Source organism: Octopus sinensis, linkage group LG8 (genome assembly GCF_006345805.1).
Source record: "Octopus sinensis linkage group LG8, ASM634580v1, whole genome shotgun sequence".
Classification (NCBI taxonomy): Eukaryota; Metazoa; Mollusca; class Cephalopoda; order Octopoda; family Octopodidae; genus Octopus; species Octopus sinensis.
In genome coordinates this window covers 76,792,770-76,817,737 of record NC_043004.1, presented here as the reverse complement: position 1 = coordinate 76,817,737, position 24,968 = coordinate 76,792,770, and the positions used below count along the sequence as shown (strand labels likewise).

The following is a 24,968-nucleotide window of genomic DNA, read 5'->3' as shown; positions in this document are numbered from 1 at the left end:
AACTTCTTGGCATGCAAATGATAAAATATATGATAACTGCAATGAAGAAAAACAAGAAGCTATAGATATTAAATAACCTAACTGTTAACTTGCTGAGATATTTCAATTTCACAATATCAAATACAATGGCTTTTTTAAAGCTTCAAGTTTTGTTATTTAGAAACTATTTTCAGTTTTCAATTAGTAAAAGCAAACTAAAATAAATTGACTTTTGAAGGATTGCTAAGCATTTCCTCGAAGCTCTGATTTCAAGATAAAATTTCTAGTTTGAGCTCCTCTTAAAATATAGCTTTTTAAATGTCTTTTACACACACACAAACACGCACACACGCACACACTGTTATATATATAACAGCATATATATATTTATTTATTACTGTTATTATTATTATTATTATTATTATTATTATTATTATTATTATTATTATTATTTGTGATATATGTATATATATATATATAGTGTTTTAGCAATTATAGTTTTGTTTTGCAATAGTATATCTATTTACTATATCTCGATAAATAATCAGCTTGATATTCTGAAACTTGAATACAATTTTCTAAGCAAATTCAAATTAAGAGTAAACTTGTATGTGTGTTTCTGCATAGATATATAAATATTTATAATTTGCAGAATATAATTTGCTACTTTATGCAGTATCTAATGAAATTAGGAAGTGAGTGTCTCCAAGAATGCTTTTCAGCTGATTTGTTTTGTTAAAATTTCTCATAACAATTGCCTGATTAAGAGAAAAAAAAAAGTTTAGTTATTGTAACAAATGAACAATATTAGGAAATCTGCTGTGTGATCAATTTAAAACTATGAGTGCAGGCATGACATAGGCACAGGCCTGGCTGTGTTGTTAAGAGGTTTTCTTCTCAACCACATGGATTTTTGCTTCAATTCCACTGCATAGCTCCTTGGGCAAGTGTCTTCTACTATGGCCCCAGGCCAACCAAAGCTTTGTGAGTGGATTTGGTAGACAGAAACTGAAAGAAAACCATCATCATCATTTAATGTCCACTTGCCTTTGTGGCATGGGTTGGTCAGTTGGACAGGAGCTGGCAAGCCAGAGAACTGTACTGGGCCCAACTAGCTTTTTACAGCTGGATGCCCTTCCTAATACCAACCACTTTACAGAGTGGACTGGGTGCATTTTATATGGCACCAGTACCAGTTTGATCACTGAGTAACTTGCAAACATACATAGGTGTGTGTGTGTGTGTGAGTGAGTTTTTTTTTTTTTGCCATCTTGACATTGTGTGGTAGGTGTAAATGAGTGTCACTTTTACACAAGTTTTGTCAGTCTTTTCTAATATCCTGTGGAAACATGTCTAACTATGGAAAAGTAGTTCCTCTCTTGGAAATAGGTGAGGGCTGGCAACAGGAAGGGCAACTGGCTGTAGAAAATCTATTTGTTGACTTCCATCCAATTCATGCAAGCATGGAAAAGTAGACATCTAAGCAATGATGATAGAAGTGAAAGTTTTAAAAGTATCCTTTGAAGATTCTTGTTGGATATTACATTTCTAGCAAAAGTTTATTTAATTATACTGTGGGAACCTAGAAAGGTCTTCACATTTTTGAGTCAATTACAGCCCCTTTTACACTGCAACCTACTGCTAATACACTGGAATAGATTTTACCATACCATCCTGGTGATTTTTCATATTGTAAAGGAATGATAAGTTAAAGTAGTATATAACCCTTTTGATATCAACCCACCCGAAACCACCCCTGGCTCTGTAGTACAAATGTCTTGCTTTCAAAAGTTCTGAATAAAAATCTTCCACCAAACCTTAGTTACAATTTATGTTATTAACATTGGCTTAATGGTAACTAAGTTATTTTACTAAATTCTTTGTTATTTTAAAAATTAATTGAAAGAAACACAGAGTATATCATCAGAAATATGGTAACAAAAAGGTTAAGGCTTAAATGTTATGTAACATTGTCTTGTAAAATTTGACTTCATTGTGAGAGGATTTCATTTCAGCATCATTTAGATATAAAACTATTGACATTTCCCAGATAATAATTACTCCCCCTTTGAAGCATTCTTTTTCTCTTCATCTAATCCACTGTTAAGTGAGCTGTGTTAGAGAAAACAACAAGCAAGAACTAAAGAGATTGCAAAGAGGCTCCTTTGGATGCCTACTATATTGGTTGATGGGTATGAACTTCATCATAATCATTTAACATCCACTTTTCCATACCTGCATGGGTTAGATGGAATTTGTTGAAGCAGATTTCCTCTTGCTGTCACCAATCCTCACTTGTTTCTAAGCAAGGTCATATTTGCCCATGGCTAGACATGATTTTCATGGAAGACTGGGAACAAACATTATCACTTGAATGACAGTGATGCTCTTTTACAATTATCACATAATGTCAGGACAAAAGTACATAAAGAACACACACACGATGGCACACATACACATGCATGCACCCACACACACATGCACACAAACACACACACATATACGATGGGCTTCTTTCAGTTTTTGTTGTGTACCAAATCCACTCTTAAGGCTTTGGTCCACCCTGGGCTATAGCAGAAGATTCTTGTCCAGTGGGACTAAAATAAGGACCGCATGGTCGGGAAGCAAGGCCTCTTAACTACACAACCATGCCTGTACCCATTTATATATATGTATACACACACACACACACACACATACACACACACACAAGCATGTGCACACACACACACACACACACACATACACACACACACACACACACACACACACACACACACACACATCACTGGTTTTCATGCATATATTTTACTAACCAGAAAATTTTATAAGAATGATGTCTGAAGTAACAATAATTGTTACTGAGAAACTAGTTTCTAATAATAGCATGTTACAAGAGATTAATGGTAAAAAGTTTGACTATTGAAGAGGTTGCAAAACACAACGAAAATTTTAGAAAATATAAATAAATAAATGAGTGGAAATCCAACCGGTGAGTGTGTTAAGTAATAAGACACTAAAAGAGAATAACTCTCCCCAGACACAATATCTAAGTTTAGTTTGTACAGAAAACATATTAATAATAGTAAATTCTTCATGACTTCATACTAGAATACTACTCAAGACATGGTTAACAGTTATGTATCTTATGTAATGTATTCAATCTGGTTATAATCAAAAATGTCTTCTTTTTTTTTTAATATTTAAGATAATGTTTCCATATATGATCTATTCTTGTCTTTATTACTTTTAGAAGAGCAGTGACAGAAGACAGCATAATTAGGAGGGCTGTAGACAAAATGTCTTCTATATTTAATAATGTCCATTTTTTACGAGTTCACTAATCTCTTTAGATTTTTCTGATAAATTTAAGTGTATGTTATAAGAAAATAGACCCCCAAAACTCATCAAGTGAAGTTGATATTCTAATCAATGTCTTTTATTTTACTGATACCTCCTGTAGAAATGTACCTACTTCTATAATTTTATTCGAGCTTGATATGATAAACTGTTTGCTAGAAAATAGGTAAGCAGAAGGTATATCAACATATTTTGATAGGAAATATTATTTTGCTTTGAGGTTTTTTCAAGTCATTTGCAGCTAAACTGATTTCTAGTTTTACTAAAATATTAGTTATTTAGCTAATTATTTTTAAATAATTAGTTAGGGGTAAATGAGTGGCTTGTGAAAGCTGTACAAGCCATGTACAGAGGTGCTGTCAGTGACTATAGTGATGAATCTTGTATATAGGTAGGCATTCATCAGGGTTCGGTTCTCAGTCCCCTCCTATTCATCATTGTCCTCCAGGCCATAAATTTAGGAATTCCAAACTGGTTGCTCTTGTAGCAGATTCTGTTACAAAACTAGAAAAAAAATCCAGATGTGGAAGCAAAACCTAGAATCAAAGGGCCTAATTGTTAACTTAGTATAGATTAAGGTTCTAAGTAAGCCAGAAAATGTATAGGAGTCTTTCCTCATCAGGCAAATGGCCCAACTGTAGAAAAGGTGTTGGTAGGAATTCTATATGATATACTCAGTGCAAGCTATGGACACAGAAGAGGTGCAGTGAAATAATAGGAGGTTAACAGAGAAGGTGGTGTTTGTATTTGGAAGATGCACAAGAGCCATAAAAACTACAAATACTCAGGAAATCGATTGTATCAAATGCTCCAGAGGCTCTTTTGCAGCAGTAGATAATTTATTCTACCTAGGGGACCTAATTAGGTATGGGAGAGGATGCTCTGAAAGTGTAATCACTAGAATAAGATTGGATGGAGAAAATTCAGAGAGCTTTTGCCTCTGTTGGCAACCAAATGTCTCTCTCTCTCTCTCTCTCTCTCTCTCTCCACGCAAGGAAGATTGTATGATGCATGTATACGAACAACAAACTACATGGTTATGAGACATGGGCTCTGAATGCAGAAAACATGCAAAAGCTGCTAGAGAGGAATGAAACTAGTATGCTCTGCTGAATGTGCAATGTCAGTGTACATGTGTGACAGAGCATTAGTGTTATGAGGGAATTATGAGATGAATTAGAAGTAGTGTGCAAGAGAGAAGACTACATGTGGTTTAGTTATGTGATGTATATGGATGTAAAACAGTTGTATACAGAAGTGCTGATCACTTAAAGGCAACAGAACTTGTGGGAGAGGGAGACCCAAGAACACATGGGATGAAGCATTGAGGGCTGATCTCAAGACATTGAACCTTATGAAGGAGATGAGTAATGACTGAGATATCTGGTGCACTGCTGTACTCAAGCAGAATTGATACTAATGCTGGTGCCATGTAAAAAGCACTTGTGGTGGTGCCACATTAAAAGCACCCAGTACACTCTATGGAGTGGTGGGCATTAGGAAGGGCATCCAGTGTAGGAACCATGCCAGACCAGACAATGGAGTCTGCCATCAGCCCTGGAATTACCAGCTCCAGTCAAAATGTCAGCATGGAAAACAGATGTTAAATGATGATGATGATGGTGATTTATTGAATGACTAATTTAACTTATTAATGTAAGGGGATGTAACTCAACACTGTTTTTACAATGGCCCAACCTGTACCAGCATGAAACATGAATGGTTAAATGATGGTGATGATGTATATGCAAACACATGAACACATGCATATAGCTGTGTGTGTGCATGTGCATGCGTGCGCGTGCATGTGTGTGTGTATGTGTGTGTGTGTGTGTTGGTCTTCTGTATTCTATCTACCAAATTCCTCTCATTAGGCATTGGCCAACCTAATTCTCCTTGGTTGCAAAGTGAACTTCTTAATTATGCAGCGATGCTTGTACCTACACATACATACATACTCATACATGCACACATAGACTCACATGAACAACACATACACACATACATACTCACACACACTGTGTGTTTTCCAGTTTTTAGAATAGATACTCACACACATACACACTCACACATGCACACACAAACTCACATGAACAACACACACACACACACACACTGTGTTTTCCAGCTTTTAGAATAGATACTATTTTTCCTTCAGTATTATTTAGGGCAACGAAAACGAGTGACTAAAAGCTGTGAAAGGGCATCCAGCCGTAAAACACCTTCACAAAAGTCTTATTTAATACACACCCTGCTTGGGAAAGTATATATAAAAAAATGACATAATAATAATAATGATAATGATGATGATGATGATGATGATGATGATGAATATGCTCATAAAAAATTAACAAAAGAAGAAATCTATGTATATTCTTTTGGTTTAACACATTGCTTATTGTTGTCCTAGTGGTGACTAACTGATCAATAACATATTTGATTTTGTGAAAAATATACTCCAGACTAAAATTTTGCAATGGCAGTACATACAGAAATCTCGATAATGAATGATTAGTTTGCAACTTACTTGATAAAACAGACACTGTGTTTCCTCGTACCCACTAATTGTGCAAAACAGATAGATTGTCTAGACTGTTTTCATAGTTAAATTAAAATATGTCATCACTACTTACTCAGAAAATATAGCTAAAAACATTACTTTTGGAAGTGACAGTTTGTGAGATATTAAATTTGTACATTACCGCTATAATTAATTTGATTTTGACTTCTTGAATTCAAACTTGTTTACATTAAGTCAATTTATCAAAAATAGACTATTCTATGAAAATGTATATCCAGATTTCATAAATTTCTATCCCTTTAACATTACAGATTTAGTGTAAAACTCAAATGATAATCTGCCTACAACATATTGTGCTGCTCAGTTATGCTGCCAAAGACCGCTCATAAATGTACGATTTATTTTATCATAATTAATCCTTGAAATAATTTTTAAGTTTTAAAATGCTAAAGTTTCATAAATGTTGGTCAACTTTAGCTGCAGGGCCCAGTTGGGAGCATTTGAAATGATAAGCATAATGTTAGTCCCATTATGATATCTGCAGTATAACAATATTGGTCATGTTGTACAATATAATTGCATTTCTGCTGGGTTCGTTTTTTTCTCTTCATAGCTTAACAAATAAGTAACCATTTCTGATTTTTCAATTTATAAGACTTATTAAGAATTCTATTTACATTAAAAATTAAGAGTATGTTCACCTTTCCATCACTGTGGGCTACAATTAATGATACTTATAAACAGTTGAATTAAAAAAAAAAGACTTAGTTTTGTACTGAAAATTGTAGTGTCCAGTTGATTATTATTATGAAAGATAAATTCATTTGAAGAAAGTGGGACACAAGTTTTTTTCAAGTGAATTCATAGAAATAACTTCATCAATATAAGTATGCTTGTATAGTTTGATTTTTTTTTTTTCAGTCTTGTGAATTGAAGTAGATTTATATTTACTTAACCTATTGAAATTTTCATTGTTAAATCAACTGTCATCTTCAGCTAGAATATTGTATATACAAAGACTTTGGATTAGTAATTCAAATATTTTATCTTCTCTATAATCCATAAGTGATAACATACTTACTGTAAGAGGTTATAGATTTAAACTATTTCTTAGATGACATTTATTTAAATAAAATCTTATATTTGATTGAAACAATGACCAAATTTGAAAGACTTAAAAGTCGGTCTAAATACTAGATTGGTTGGATATTATTGTGAGCTTCCTTTATATTTATATCTAACCATTAATCTTCAGTTTATAACATTTTGGGTATGTTTATCAAACTGAATTTCCTAGCAGACTTAATTATGTTCATGTGTAGTTGAATTATACTTACCTGACTATTCAAACTGCTGCCTTTTCATAGATTATATCTTACTTAATTCAACATACTTAAAGTGAAAAAGAAATTTTCTGCAGTGGTAATTTTTCACGAATAGTTTAGATTTGGAAAATAAAGCAAAATAATGATAAAATCAATATATTCAGATGTGGTGCTTTGTGAAATAATGAACTGATGTCTAGCTTTAGCAGACTTAGCTCAATGTGCATGAATCAAAGAGTAAAAATTTTATATTTGATGAAATAGGATAAATATCTTTAGAATCAAAGAGTGATAGAAAGAAGAACCATTGAAATTATTCTCTTTCAAGTGATGTAATTTGATAAAATAGAAGCCACAAAAATAATTCAAAACTAAATAGCAAAATACATTTTTTCTCATGATATCAGTGATACTTTAATCTTGTCTTGTATCTGTTTATATTTCTAAAGTATTTTTAAAAATCATTTTATATATCATTTATACGAATGCTGAGGATATTTGTAAGATAATTTTGCAAAAGTCTTCATTAGTAATAATAGCATATAGTTCTTTTACATTTCTTTTCTTTAATTTTTTTTTTTTTAAAGTAGTATGAAACAATATAGAGACATTTCAGTCTATTGGTACATTTTCATAAATTAATTGTATGGCTCTCTTTTGCAAGTTCATAGACTCATATAATCTATCATATTTATAGTATTTAAATAAACTGACATAAGGAGCTAACTTTGCTATACAATGGCTGAGGTTAAATCTGGACAAAAAGGAAGAGGCCATTGTGTAGAATTGTTTACAGATCTGAGGATGTGAACAGGATTAGTCAATAGTGCTTATTTACTTGGTTATTAAACCAATGAAGATGATGATGATGATGATGATGATGATGATGGTGATGGTGATGATGATGATGATGGTGATGGTGGTGGTGGTAGTGGTGGTGGTGTTGGTGGTGGTGTTGTTGATGATGATGATGCCGCCACTGTGACTGGTAAGAGCATTTTTGGTAAGGTTAAGCATTTGATAAAACAAAGATGATATAAATTAAGATAGTACATTAGTTAATAGCTTTATTAGATAGATTGATGGAAACAATTCTCCTCTCAATTTCTTCAAAGTGTATTTGATAAGAAAATCATGGACAAAGGAATTTCTAGGATATTGAAGTATGTTTAGTGATTTGTAGTATTTTATACCTTCAATTAACACTGTTATAACATTTTCTACTTTCATTACTTGGTCAATTGTAATGTCCTCTCTCTTGTGTATCATTGTTGTAGCCGACATTGTAGATGATATTCTCATGTACACTTGTATTTGCATGAGCCAATGACGAAGCCTTTGCTTTGAAGCTTGATCTGCTAGAAAAATCAGTCAAATCTCCCTGAAATCACACCTTACAATCCTGAAATAGAAAAGGTTGGATAATTTAGTCTGAGTACGTAATGCCTAAAAAAATTATGGGATGGTCATGGTCAGAATATCTTCGGTTAAGATTACAGCTGACCTTTGACTAAATAACAATCTTAGCTAAGTCATTTATATTTGTATCGAGTCCTTTCAGAGTATTTCAATATCTTAATGACTGTCGCTGAAAGTCTTTAAATTTTACCTGCTTCATACACTTAATAATTTTCTTATCCCATTATTGATCTCAACCGGTGGTACTTGGTTGATACATCCAGGAGTTGGCTCTTTTCTCTCATTTATAATCTCTTGTTGAGGATAAACTTTGACAAAACAGTATATCATGATTTCACTTATTTGTCAATTAACTAAATGTCTTGTAATATTGTTTTTTTGCACTCACTGTATGTAACATCATAAAAATAAGTATTGAATTTGAACTAAGAATATATTTGTTATTTCTCTACCGCCCACAAGGGGCTACACACAGAGGGGACAAACAAGAACAGACAAACGGATTAAGTCAGTTATATCGACCCCAGTGCGTAACTGGTACTTATTTAATTGACCCCAAAAGGATTAACGGTAAAGTTGACCTTGGTGGAATTTGAACTCAGAACGTAGCAGCAGATGAAATACCGGTATGCATTTCACCCAGTGTGCTAACGTTTCTGCCAGCTCATCACCTTATGAACTAAGAATATATTTGTGTGTGTGTGTTGGGGGCATGGTGGAGTGAAGTCTAGAATAATAACAGATTTAGCTAATTATGCTAGATGCAATATTTACAAAAAAAAAAAATTACTGCTTCTTTGTGTACCAGCTTTTAACATAGAATACTAGTACTGTTATGAAATTATTTACACCATACCCTATTTTTTATTAAATGAAACCCATGTTATATGCTATAGCTAATGTAGTGACCATTAACAAGCTAAGTGGTCACTTTTTTTTTGGGGGGGGGGGCAGTACTTTAGCAAGAATACTGGAAGCCACTTTTTTCTGATGAGATTATAATAAGATTCTGCCAAGGTCGACTTTGCCTTTCATCCTTTCGGGGTTGATAAATTATGTACCAGTTGCATACTGGGGTTGATCTAATTGACTGATTCCCTCCCCTAAATTTTGGGCCTTGTGCCTAGAGTAGAAGAGATCATAATAAGACTTTAATATGTTCAGTGCTGTTTCCTATACTTACTGAAATAAATAAAATAATGTTTGTCATTGATAAATAATATTTTTTTCTCACTGCATAATTGCTTCTAGTTAACTTTTTTAAGACTTCTTGGATTAAATATGTTAATACTAACTTAACTATTATATGCTTTTAGTTTTTTATATATTTTTTGTAACAAATGGCATGTCATCTCTCTTTCACCGTCTTGTTTTCTGTATCATCATTTCTATTCTGGTGCTTTGCACTATCAGGTATCCTCTACTTCACTCACTCCTGGCACCTCTGCTCCACTCAGTCCTACTCACCTTGTACCTTAAAAATCTACTCTGGCACTTCATCATCATTTAAATCCCTTTCCAACTCCACTTTCAAACCTCTTTATAAAATGTGACTACACATGTGACTACACATGTGAATCCTCTTCAGTAAGAAACCTATTTTGCTTTGGCCTTTTTCTCTTATAGTTTACCCTTTTCTACTACTTATTCTCCTAACATAAAGTTCCCTCCCATTCACTGGGCTCATGATCTTGCAAGCTGCATGGCGATCTCACTGGTGTTGGTCGCATGAAAAAAAGCACTCAGTGCATGCTGTAAAGTGGTGGACATCAAGAAAGACATCCAGTTATAGAAACTGTGACAAATGGACACTGGAGCATGATGTGGTCCTTGGGTCCATTGGATCCCATCAAACTAGCATGGAATATGGACATTATTGTGCTCAATAGGGCTGTACACAAAACGATACTGTTGCAAAGCAAGCTTCTTAACTGCCTGGCCATGCTTGTGCCTATGAGCCATATCTGCACCTATAGCCATGTCTAGCTAATTTTTTAAAATTTAATCTTTTATTTAGAATCATATTAAAATTACAAGAGTTTTAAAGATGATTGGAATAACTGTTGTAATATCTGATTCAGGTTATTTCTGTTATACTTTGATAAAACACTTGGGACACTTATAGAACATCCAAAAGTTTAATGTGTTATCTGATTCAGATTTATACTGGCATTCTGTTCTACCCAAATGATAGGATGTGATATACTTTGCCATGCTAGTAGCCCTATAAATTTCTGATTACCTATATCTCTTATAACAAATTCTTATATAACAGACAAATTCGATACTGAATGCCATCTCTAGGGTTTTTGAAACTACTTAAGGAGAAATAACTAGCAATAAAAATATAAACTTGTTCTATCAACATAATATATGAGGTTCATTATGAAATAAAGTTCTATGTAAAAGATTAAAGGGAAGACTTCAGTTAACAGATCATTCTAAGGCTTATCTTAAACAAAATTTCTGAAAAGGAAATTGACACAAATGTGGGGTTAAATATTTTGAAAAATATCAAGCTTTATTTTGTTAAATTTGTCTTATGTGAGGTGAAAAACGTATTTCTTTTTGTGTCGCAAAAATGAGTTCATTAATCAGTACAAAGAGAGTAAAATATTATCTGTGATGACAAAATATCATTTGGGTTGTTGTTGTTTAGCTCCCATCTCAGTCCTGATCCAGTAGACTTATAATCAAGGGTGTTTCAGGTATGACGTTCACACCACTCATGTCTTTATCTTTCAGTCAGTAAGTTTAACACAGATTGTTATACTTACAAATAACACAAAAAAAGGACACATTAAAAAATGTAGATTCTTTAATGTGTCATTTTTTTTCTTTTTTCTTAGAATGTGATTTGTCTGCTATTTCTAGTAGGATTAGCAACCACATAGAGCTTCCTCAATGGTTGAACTGCTTCTTTTGACATCTGTAATACGTTGATGTAGAAATGTAGAAATTTATAAAGAAACTTCTTTTTATATGATTTTTATTTCTGTAGTTGTCTTGCTTTTGTAAATCGATGGCAACCAAAAATGATATGAAACAAAAAATGTTTGATTTTTAACTGAAAATGAATTTAAAAGAATTATACTCTACAAATGAAAATTTATTGACCGTTAGATGGTTGTGATAGAAATAGGGATGAAAATTGTTTTAGATATTTCCATCATTTAAAAAGTCATTGTTTTCAAACACTATTTCAAAGCAGATCAGTCTTTTCACTTTAGCATTATTATCAGAATTTTATGTTGTATTTTCTAAATATAATGGCAATTTTTTAACTTTAAATTTCTTTTTTCTTTTATTAATCTGTATTGATTCTAATATTTCAGTTCTGGTAATACCATTTTTGGCCCACATTTTTCTGAATCGATATTAAACTCAGTGGCAAGTTATTAAATACTTTACCTTTCCATTCCTATCTCAAAGATATTAAAATCTGAATATTGCTACTTCCTATGATGTACCTGCAACAGTAGAATTTTCTAAAAGATAATAATCATTATGGTTTGGTTATATTTTACTTTAATTTTAAATTATCATATTTCTTGATGAAATTATTATAGTGAGGCATTATTTGCCATTCTTTCATCAAAAGTTTGTATGTATACATGTTTTTTTTTTTATCTTTCCACAAGAAAACAGTTACAACATTTCAAAACTTTTGCTGAAGCTTGAAATATTAGATATCTAAACATCTGAGAAGAATTGTTCTGAATAAAATTTTAATTGTTTTGACTATTAACCTTCTCTTTAGACATGAAATAATTTTCAATATTATATTTATATTTTTCAATCAGCTTGATATCTCTTCTTTATTGAGTATCTTATGTCTGCTGTGAAGGTAGAAATTATAAATCAAAATTATTTCTGGATGATACTGGATGTTCTATTCTCTTCTATGGAATAATACTTTAAATTTTTCCAATGTTAAAAATTTCAATACTAGAGTTTCATCAAAGTTTCAAACATTTTCTGCAATTCTTCATTTGGCTTTGTAATATTTCAATGACAAGGAGGAAGAAAAACATTGTTTGGTTATGTTGTTTAGGGCAATTTTCTGAGTACTGCATATTTTTTAATCCATTGTTTTCTCATTGAATACTTTAAAAAACATTCCAACCTCTCGTTTTTAACTTCATTCTTAATAAAAGAAATTATTTTATTGCTTTTTACATATAATTAAATATTTTTTTCAACAAACTAGCTAACCTACCAATTAATATTAGCCATATTACTCAATCATAGAAAATAATGTTGAATCTGTGTGATTAAAGATTTAAATTCATATGCAAAAAGATTTCACTTTTGTATATGTAAAAAAAAAATTTCTCTATTTATTCCAAATATAACAAAAACAATTATAATCACCAACAAAGCAAAACAAACAAAAGTTGATCACACATACTTAACCATTAGGAGAGTCATAGGTGGCTGATTTGATGGGGTGCTAGGCTACAAGCTGAAGCATCAGTAGTTCATATCTTGTGACTCATTATCATGCTCTGTTTCCAGAGTTATCAGTAGGTATGAAGGATAGAATGACTTATACCTGGAACCTGCTTGTAACAGTAAGTAATTTCATTCTCTGATATCTTCTGTATAATGATAGAATTAGAGAGTGTTTCCGTAGCTTCTAGTACCACTGAGTGCTAAGCTCTTTCAAGTTCATTTACCTTTGATGAATACCACAAGCTAACATGGAAGCCTTTATATTGTCCTTGATCTGTTGGAAACAGCAACCAAGTTTCCTTCAAATCCCACCCTACAGTTTTCAGAAAAGAAGGGAAGATGGAATGATATAGGGCTAGATACAATATATCTGGAAAGGAAAAAAAGGATGAGATAGTTAAGGCTAGAATGTCTTTGATCATGTTTTGATCAGTCAGGCCTGACCTGGAGTTAAGTAGCTACAGCAACATGATAAAGAAGACTTCAGTATTGTCCTTTTGAGTTTAACCTTTAGCATTTAAACCGGCCATAACTGGCCCAAATATTCTATGTGTTTTATGCTAGAACTGACCAGATCCAACCTCTCATACCTACACTGCAATGTCATTCTAAAAATAAACACAACCCTGATCAAACCATCTAACCTATGCCAGCATGGACAACAGATGTTAAATGATGATGATGATGACATTGTTGAGATCTTGAAGCTATGAGACAAGGCATGATTAATTCAAAACAATGTGAATAAATAAGCAAAACATTTGACTAAGAAATCTGAAAGCTAAAGGGTTAATGGCTGTAGGTGTCATGATTGCTATTTCCATACACAAGTGCACACATACACACAACATACATGCACATACGCAACATACATGCACACACATACACATGTACACAAGTGCACACATACACCCCCCCACACAAAACATACACGTACATACATATTTGTATAAATGAGAAAGAACTTCCTTTTCAAATGTGTTATTGAAAACATTGCTATAACTAATTTAAAAGAAAATACAATTCTATTGAGTTGTTCAATTTTACAGATAAAGTTCTCTTAATATGTGACTAGAACTATATAAAAAAATTATCTGAAATGTCTACGTATTCTGTGTTTAACGTTTTTTATCAAGACTTATTTTAAGTCATATCTTTGTCTTCATATTCCTTATCTGAATATACATTAACCTGTGTTTCTGGTGGAAACATCATGACACACAAATTCTGTGAGACCAACAGATGTCAAATTTATGCCTTCAAGGTGTTGCCATTATAAATGCTCAATTGCTGTATTTTGTTGGTTGCTTGTTTATCTTTTTCAAAGTTGGTTTTGTCCTTTGAATTAGGACAGCCTCAAAAGACACCACAGATCATCATACTAAACTTTATGTCAGATAGTTCCTGGCAGAACCAAAAGCCATTTACATTCAAAGACAAAAATAAATGCAGGAAGATGAAATTGTATAGTTTCCATTGTACATTTTAAATAAATAGATCTAGAAACTTGAAAATCTTAATGGAATATCTGTAAAAATTATCTGTTCAACAGTGTGGTCGTGTAGTTGTGGCGGATGCCAGTGCCATCAGACTGGCACTAATGCCAGTGGCACATAAAAAGCACCATTCAAGCATTGGGCTTCATGGAGGCATTGACATCAAGCCAAGTGAGATTGTAGTCATGGCTGATGCCAGTGTCACATAACTGGCCTGTTAAAAACACCCTTCAATCGTTGGGTGATATACTGTGCTTGAACCTGTTGAACCAAGTGAAATTGTAGTTATGGCTGACGCCAGTGCCATCTGACTGGCACTTGTGCCTGTGGCACATAAAAAGCACCATTCCCACATTAGGCCTCATAGAGTCAGTGACAGGTGACTGAGACCTTTGGCGATATACTGTGCTTGTGTAGACCTATCAAGCCAAATGAGACCATAGTTATGGGCAATGCTAGTGTCAGGTCAATGGCACCTGTGCCAGTGGCACATAAAACACATCCACTACACTCTCAGTGTGGTTGGTGTTAGGAAGAGCATCCAGTTGTAGAAACCTTGCCAAATCAGACCAAAACTTGGTGCAGCTTACCAGTTTTCAGTTAAACCGTCCAACCCATGCCAGCATGGAAAGCGGATGTTAAATGATGGTGATGATGATGATGACGATGATGATGAGTGTGTGTGTGTGTGTGTGTGTGTGTGTGTGGTGTTTCCTTTGTAACTTTTAAATGATATTTCAAAATATATTCAAACAATGACTAATTCAAGAGAAAACAGGCTTGAAGTCCCAGCTGAGTAATTGGAAATCTAAAACTCAGACCACTAGAATTATGAGCCTCTCAGCCATACACACATAACAACATACATGCTTCCTACCACCATCACTGCTGCACACACTCATACTGAATTATCAGAAGCAGAAGCTTCACTTTGTCCAAACTGTGACTTTCCTCTTTCGTTACACCTCCTTCAATGCAACTGCTTACCTTGTACTCAGGGCATTTCCTTCCTTTTTTACTACACACTAACACCTAAATTATTTTCTTCCAGTTGAATGGTTAAAATGTTTTCTATTATTTCATGTTAAGTACCGGTGTGGCTCACAAGCACTTTGGGCAAGTGTCTTCTACTAAAGCCTTGAGTCAACCAAGGCCTTGTGAGCATATTTTGTAAGTGGAAACTGTGTGGAAGCCTGCCTTGTATATATCGTTTTCTTTCCTCTCTCCATCTGCTTCTCTCCTTATTCCTTTCTGTAGAAGAGCATAGGCTTGAAATGTCAAAAACTTTTCCATTTTTCCTGTGCATCAAACTAATACACCTTGTTTGTTGTTTCCTCACCTATCTTTGTCTTTTGTTTCTTTTTTGTACAATTTTGAACCATATATATATATATGTGTGTGTGTGTTTGCGTGTGTGTGTGTGTGTGTGTGTGGTGTGTGTAGGTGTGTCTTTGTGTGAGTGTTTGGCCACCCCACCACTTGACAACTGAGTTGATTTGTTTGAATAAACTCTTCAAGGTAGAGCCCCCAGTATGACCACAGTCCAGTGGCTGAAAAAAGTAAAGAGAGAAGTAAATTGCTTTTAATACCACCATTAAAAGAAAATAATAGCGGTGAGAAAAAGAAATTAAAAGAATAGTTACTAATTGTTTTACAAAGAACCTTTTGACAAAATTGGGTTTTGTTTCTTGTTTCCTTTCATTTCTGCCATCTACTTTTTAAAAAAAGACTCTACAGCTCTGTTAGGGATAAATTAATCAACACAACCTTCGCATAAATAATGTGGCTGTTCAAAATGGCATGAGGTATATTGTTACAATTGACAGTGCATTCATTCTTGCTGCTTGTGAGAAAGGCAACTGCAAAATCTGAAACTGATGTTTGATCTCTGTGCACTTGCTTTCTTGCTTGTACTGCTGTTAAAATAAATGAAAGGTATTTGCAATACAAATACTTATCTCTCAAGAGTTGTGCAAAGTGGTATAAAACATTATAGTTGAGCATAGTTTAACACAAAAGACAAGCAAACTTATCTTTCCTTTATATCTTTTTTGAAACTTTTTGCAATATAGAATGAGACCCCATAAAAGACTGCCTAAAAATAAAGAGTCAGTAAAATAATTTTTGAGCTTGTGAAGTAGTTTACATGTGGTTCCTCAAATAGCTAAAACTCATTTTTGTCTTGAAAATGATATCCAAACAAAATACTCATGATAAAACTGTGAACTATAAAAAATACTGAGTAAGCAGTACCAGGGCTTTGTTCTTGTGGAGTATTTCTATGTAATTTTGTAGCTATTTCTGAACAGCAGCAAAGAAATGAGTCAATGAAGAGCCTATATTTGGTCACTCAACCTGCTAGAAATAGTTGTTAAATCTCTCTCAAATCATACAGTCTTTGATAATAAAAAAAAAAGATAAACCATCTGTGAAGTTGGGATGGTCATGGCTGGAATGCTTTTGATTATAGCTCTTTTTGATAAGTGTTGATCTGGTGTTAAATAACATCATCAACAAAGAAACTATCAGTTTTATGTTCTGTAAAACAAAATCAATAAGCCAGGTGTTAAATTTTAATGACTATTTATGAACTTTTTTTTATTATGCTTTCAGAAAACTTAATGGCCAGGAGTAGAACCAATTGCAAGGATACTGTTCATTACAACAAACTCACTCACGAACATTAATGCTACAAGTATTTTAACAGTATTTCAAGGTAAATGTTTTGTTCTCATCAAATTTAAGTAGCATTTTAGATTAAAACAATTTAAAGGAGGTTTAATAACAATTATTAGCTACACATTAGAGCACATCACCACTGGCCATATTTTGTCAATAAAAAACAGAGCTCAGACTTTCCCTTTATCTGAAACAGGTAATGTGAATACAACCATGCGGCAAATGATACGTTCTGTTAGACAACTGGAGGTAAACATTAATGGGTAATTAGCTGTTCTTCATGCTTTGTCTAAAGGCATTATGAATCCAAGTTTACAGAATACGTTACATTTGAAGAATTGTGATTGTTTGTAGACTCAACTCATCAAAAGCTTTTTTACTCAACATACTACAAATCTTTTTTTTTCATTATCATCGTAATCATCATCATCATTATCATCATCATCATTTTAATGTTCACTTCTCCATGCATACATGGGTTGAATGGAGTTTATTTAGGCAGATTTTCTATGACCAAATGCCCTTCCTGTTGCCAGCAATCACCTGTTTCCAAGCAAGGTAATATTTTCTCATGGCCAGACATGGCCACAATACTCATTCACAACTATCACACAATGTTAAAACAAGGAGACACAAACATGCACACACTCCTAGAAGGATGCCCTAACAAAGGCTAGGAGTCCTTCACTCACAATGGTTTAACCGCGCGATCAGGTATTCAGTCTGATTATTTCTATGTCCCTGCGCATGATACAGCCTTAAGACATTTATTGGATGGCCGTTGACTCTCAAGAGTTTCTCCGCCCTTTGATGGGTTTTGTTTTTCATCCCACAAAGTGTCCAATAAACACCCTCCTCACCAAGCAAGCTTAGTGGGGTTGCCGATTTAGTCGCCAACGACCCGACCATGCAACAGGTTGTACTGGGTTACATGTTACCAGTAGCACTCGCAAGTGACCTGACATAACACACATACATACATACTACATACATACATACATACATACATACATACATACATAATACATACATACATACATACATACATACATACATATACATACATACATACGATGGGCTTCTTTCAGTTTCTGTCTATTAAATCTACTCACAAGGCTTTTGTTGACATGAAGTTGTAACAGAAGACACTTGCCATGCAGTATGCCTGAAGCAAACTTCTCAGCCACACAGCTTGCATCTCACAACCACATGTGATCAACTATTAACACTTTGGCATCACCAAAGACTGAAACTTTAGACACGTTTTAGTTACATTCCTGGTGTTATTTCTTCATTCCTCTCACTCGTTTTAACTTTCATTTATACCCGTATAGATTAAGCTCTTTGGTTTAAATATTATTGTATAGCCCTTTCTAATTTTGGCACAAGGCCAGAAACTTTGAAGGAAGGGGTAAGTCAATTACATCAACCTCTGTGCTCAGCTGGTACTTATTTTATCTACTCCAAAGGGATGTAAAGCAAAGTCTACCTCAGCAGCTTATAAATGTAGTGACCTGCAAGAACTGCTGCTAAGCATTTTGTTTATTGTGCTAATGATTCTGCCATCTTGTTACATTGCAGAGTGACATATTAACAATAAGAACAAGAGCACTCAGAGAGTGCAAACCTCTGCCAAGGCAACACCAGTGTCCTCTCAGCAATTAGCTGGAGATGATTTTTAAAATGAGAATATCTGAAATAAACTCAACTGCTCTCACAAATGAGAATACTAAAAATAAACCCAACCGCTCTCAAAAATTAAGTAAAAAAAAGAAACGGAAAAATAATCCAAAAAAATAATCCCAAAATCTAATCAATTTGTGCCAGTCACGAGGCTAAACATCTCTGAAAGTTTCACCTGAATCCATCCAGTGGTTCTTGAGATATCATGTCCATGGACAAACAAACAAACATGACTGAAAACAATACCCCTACCTTCGCTAAGGCAGAGGTAATTATGCTTGTCTAACAATAGGTCCTTTTGTGGATGTCTTGCTTTCTTTTTAGATATATTTTTTTATTGTGTATTGGTTTAATAAATTTAAAGGAAAAAGGTCAAAGTTAAAAGCTTAATTTGGAAAATTAATCATGTATCATTTGAATATTAATAACAACATATTATCGTTAATTTATTATTAGGTGATTTATTATCTTTAATTGTACTTTTCAAGATATTAGAAATACATATATGTGTCAGAAATATTTGTGGTAAGGTTAAGAATCTATGAACTGACTTTATGTTCATAAGTTCTGAACTTATTACAGCTATTGTTTTAGTTTGCTTCACTGAAGTAAAAAAAAGTAGGCAACCTTTTGGTAAGAAAATGCACTTGCTCTATAAAGCACAGTTTCAAGAAATAAATTATCCCAACCATAGAAAATGGATGTAAGATGTGAATCAGTTATGCATGTGCTGGTGGCACATAAAAAGCACCCACTACAGTCTTGGAGTGATTGGCATTAGGAAGTGCATACAGTTGTAGGAATCTTGCCAGATCAGATTGGAGCCTGGTGCAGTCCCTTGGCTTTTCAGACCTCAGTCAAACCATCCAACCCATGCCAGCATGGAAAATGGATGTTAAACGATAACGATGGTAATGTATGTGAATATATATATGTATTCTTTCATTCTTTTACTTGTTTCAGTCATTTGACTGTAGCCATGCTGGAGCACTGCCTTTAGTCGAACAAATCGACCCCAGAACTTATTCTTTCTAAACCTAGTACTTATCTTATCAGTCTCTTTTGCTGAACCGCTAAGTTACACGGATGTAAATACACCAACATCGATTGTTAAGTGATGGTGGGGGACAAACACAGACATGCAAACATATACATGCATACATACATATATATATATATATATATATATATATATATATATATATATATGATGGGCTTCTTTCAGTTTCCATCTACCAAATCCATTCACAAGGCTTTGGTCAACTCAGGGCTATAGCAAAAGACTCTTGTCCATGGTGCATTACAGTGGACTGAACCCGGAACCATGTGGTTGGTAAGCAAGCTACATACCACACAGCCACCCCTGCACCTATGAAAATATATCGAACGCTTTAAGAATTTGCGTGTTGTCCTTGCACATGAGCCGTGATAATCTTCTGTGTATCATTCCAATTTTAGAATATGTGCTGCCATAATATAATCATCATCATCATAACCATCATAATCATTTAACATCTGTTTTCCATGCTAACCTGGGGTGTATGGTTTGGCCTGAGCTGGCAAGCAGGCAAACTGCACTGAGTCCAGTCTGATTTGACCCTTCCTAATGCCAACCACTTTACAGAGTGTGTTGGGTGCTTTTTACATGGTGGCTCCAGCACAGAGCTCTTGCAGGCCAATTCTCTTCAGCAGAGGGAGTGGCATTAACACTTCTACTGTGAAGGCTGGGCCTTCTTGATTATAGCAAGGCACCAGATATCTCAGTCCTTCATCATCCCCTCCATTAGGTTCAGTCTTCTGAGGTCATCCTTTGGTACTTCTTATATACGTGGGTATGTGTGCATGTGTATCTGTGTATGTGTATATACATATATACATAAATATATACATATACATATATATATACATATATATATATATGATAGGTATTGGTATCCAGAAGACCCAAGATGGCAGGTAAGGCTATATAAGTGCTATGGGAGGACCATAGTTAGACTCTCAGTTCAATAATAATACGAGTGCTGGAGTCTAATGTGGGTCTTGTGTGAACATGTCTATGTTAAATAAAATGGGACAACAAAACCAAGGCCGTGTGGAATCTATAAGACATTTATAAAGAGAAAGTCTTACAGCTGTTTCTGGGATATTAGGGATATCCCTTCATCAGAGATGATATGAGAGAGTTAACTAGAGGGAAATAGTAGAGTTCAGTATAAGGAGTTATTTTGGCAAAGGATGGATATAGGAAGTATAAAGGGAAATAAGAAAATAAAAATAAAAATATATGTAGGATGTTACAGTTGCAGTTCCGTTATCCAAAGAAAGTGCTGTGTAGAATGGGTAGAAATGCTTCTTGTCCATGTTATGCAGATTCCGATAGGAGGTCATATTTTGTTATTACAAGTGGATAGTGTCCACTTGTAATAACAAAATATATAACTCTTTATATACAACTCATTATATTGAACTATTTCCCTCTAGTTAACTTGCACATATCGTCTTTGATGAAGGGATATCCCTAATATCCCAGAAACAGCCGTAAGACAAACTCTTTCTCTTTATATATGTCCTATAAATTCCACATAGCCTTGGTTTTGTTGTCTCTTTTTATTTAACACACACACACACACACACATATATATGTATGTATGTGTGTGTGTATATATATATATATATATATATATATATATAGGTGGAGGTGTAACAGTGAAGTATGAAGTGTGCTTTCCCAACCATGCGGTCGGGAATCTCAACATATGACTTGTAGAGTAGGGAAGAATTGGTAAAACACCAGACAAAATGCCTTTTGTATTTAGTTGTATCCTTTTATATTCTTAGTACAAATGTCACTAACTTTGCCCTTCACTTTCTCAAGGTTGATAAAATAAATATCAGTTAAATATTGGGATTGGTTTTAACAAATATGCCTTCTTACCAAATTTGTGGCCTCTTGTCAATGTTAATCGATCTTAACCCACTTTTAAGTGCAATGTTAATCTTTTAATGAGATTTGCTCTAATATAGTGCAGGCATGGCTGTCTGGTAAGAAGCTTGCTTTCCAACCGCATGGTTCTGGGCTCTGTCCCACTGCGTAGCACCTTGGGTAGGTGTCTTCTATTATAGCCTAAGGCTGACCAAAGCCTTGTAAGTTGATTTAGTAAACAGAAACTGAAAGAATTTCATTGTATATATATATATCATCATCATCATCATTTAACATCCGCTTTCCATGCAGACATGGGTTGAATGGTTTGACAGGAGCTGACCAGGCAGAAAACTGCCCAAGGCTACTATGTCTGTTTTGGCATGGTTTTTACAGCTGGATGCCCTTCCATTCTGTTGTATTCCATTACAGTGTGGACTGGATGCTTTTTATGTGGTACCAGCACCGACATGTGTGTATGTATTTGTCCCCCACCACTGCTTGTCAAGCAGTGTTGATTTGTTTATGCCCCTATAACTTAGTGGTTCAGTAAAAGAAACTAATATAATAAGTACCAGGCTCAAAAAAAAGTTCTGGCGTTGATTTGTTTGACTAAGATTCATCAAAGTGGTGCCCCAGCATGGCCACAATCTAATGACTGAAACAAGTAAAAGAAAGATAAATGATGATAGATGGAATATTTTATCATAGAGTTATGTCTTTGTTTTGCTTTTATTACTAATATTACTCTTTTGGTTCTCTGAATTCCTAGTTGTATATAAAGCATCATGTTATTGCTACCATCATTCTGTTGTATTCCTTATGCCTGTTTCTTCTATTGATTAAAATAAAAACAAAAAAATATAGAAAAATATTGCATATACAATTGGCTGAAAAGGTTTTTTTTCCAAAGAATTTCTGGACTAACATTACTCAACAGAGTGCATAGCTCAGTGATCAGAGAGTCTCTGCAAGCCAAGTTGCTACTTCTCTGCATTGAGAGGTCACAGCTTTAGTATTATGGACATATGATTAGAATGTCACAGGCAGGAATCACAAGATGGATTCTTCAGCGATAACAACGAATTTTTAAAAATTGAAATATGTAATAGCTGGCACTTTCTTGAAATAAATTTACGATAGAGTTAATTTCAATACTAGTTAAAAGACGTTGTTCAATTCCTTGAAACTAATTCATTATCAACTTCATATATCCTAAAATATTTTATTTACATAATATATGTGAGAACAGAAAAGAGTCTTAACTTATGAAATATTTTTATATAAACTAGTGGTTCTGAACTGGAGTCCATAGAAGATTTTTTGGGGTCCACATAACAAAACAGTAAATTGGGGATCCACAATATTATTTTAAGGGCCCCTGAAAAATTTTTTCTTTAGATGTATGCATTGCTATGTATTGCAAGAAACAGCTGGGTTTCTTTCTCTAACATTTACACAGTTCAAGCTACAAAAGTTCATGTGTGAAAAACAAAATTGGAATTTTGAAAGAAGTTTCTATAAAATGTTTACATTGAATAGCTATTAGGGTCCACCCGAATAAAATAGTAACCAAAGAAGTCCTTAAATAAAAAAAATAGTTGAGAACCCCTGATATAAACTGTATAAGGGAGTTGTAACTCATTTTACTCTAGAAAAACTTATTATATACCTCATAATAATACATGATATTGTTTCCCTGTCTTTTATATTTAATTACCATTTTTATTAAAATGTTTAACAATAACATATATATTTAACCTGATTTAAGTATTTGGCATTTTAAATTCCTATTCTTCAAGCTGAAGTATCATATTTCAAACTAGAAATACACAAAGAAGAAATATAGTACTTATAACTTTTGTAGTCTCATAACTGAGTCCATTCAAATACTATAAAATAAGACTAAAAAAAATTTAAGCCAGTTGAGGAGAAGTTATGAGAAGTCATTTTAAAAGCTATTTTGACTATAGATTTCTGCTCAGATCTGCTTCAGACTTTAATGAGTTTGTTACATTAAAAAACAAATTCATTAAATATATATTTTAGAATGAATACAGTACAATATTATACTGGCATTCCTATTAAATTTCACTGCTTTTATTACATAAACATTTTAATGCTAGCATATTAAAAAATTAGTTTTAAACATATACAACAGTGGCAGCAGCAGTAGCAGTAGTAGTAGTAGTAGTAGTAGTAGTAGTAGTGGTGGTGGTGGTGGTGGTGGTGGTTTTTTTGTTTGAAATTAAATATGGAAAAAAATGTATGTGCCTTAATTTATATAAATTAGTTATATTTATTTGCTTATAACATTAATTTTCACTTATAGGTTTATTGTCTCTGTATGTCCTTTTTCATTAATCAACATAGAAAAGTAATGTGGATTTCATCAAAATGTTAATAAGTCTATTGTTGATCTTGTGAATACAATGAAGAAAATAGATTCTACTCTAATATTTCTCAAGACAAGTGTATGTAAAGTAGATTTGTGTAGGAGTCCAATGAAGAAATTACTTTATATAATTACTGTGTATTTACCAATGAAATGATTTGCACAATTTTACATCACGATCTCTATGGTTACGAGAAATTACATATCTGTGTTACTGTTGCTTCTTTTCTGATTGGCTATTGAAATCCTGAAAAACCACCACATTATATAAAATGGATTCTATAGGCATGTTATGTGTCTTGATAGATACTTGCTTTAATCAAATTTAATTTCATATTTCCTTTCATTCAAAATTTAGAGGTTATTTTAAGAATTTATGGGCTTTGACATTTTTGTATCATATTAAATCTGTTTTATTGACATTCATTTTGAATAAATTTTTACTGATGCCTCTAAAAATAGCAGAATCAATTTATCTTTGTTTGATTATTGATATATTGGATTTTATATATTAGCGAGCTAGTTGGTACACCTTCACTTTGACCTGTTTTGTTATCAATTAAGATATTTTGACTACACACACACACACGCACACGAACAAACACACAAACAAACACATACATATATATATAATCTTGAAATCACTTGTTATAGTAATTCATGTGTGACTGGAATATGAAAATAAAATATGATAATAAATCTTGGTAAAATTTAATACAAAAATCTGAAGCTT

The 24,968-nt window shown here is 33.4% G+C and overlaps 1 protein-coding gene and 1 non-coding gene across 2 annotated transcripts in view; one reads left to right on the top strand and one right to left on the bottom strand.

Annotated features, from left to right (window-relative positions):
- The window catches only part of LOC115215016 (mitogen-activated protein kinase kinase kinase 13), a 183,184-nt gene that overhangs the window by 2,768 nt on the left and 155,448 nt on the right, over positions 1-24,968 (top strand). Inside the window, exon 2 of the mRNA XM_029784137.2 lies at positions 17,169-17,271. The gene's annotated coding sequence lies outside the window, so the exon portion shown is untranslated. The remainder of the gene's footprint in view (positions 1-17,168; positions 17,272-24,968) is intronic.
- LOC115215282 lies at positions 20,293-20,395 on the bottom strand. The gene has a single exon (XR_003881980.1). It is a non-coding gene; the product is annotated as a U6 spliceosomal RNA (small nuclear RNA).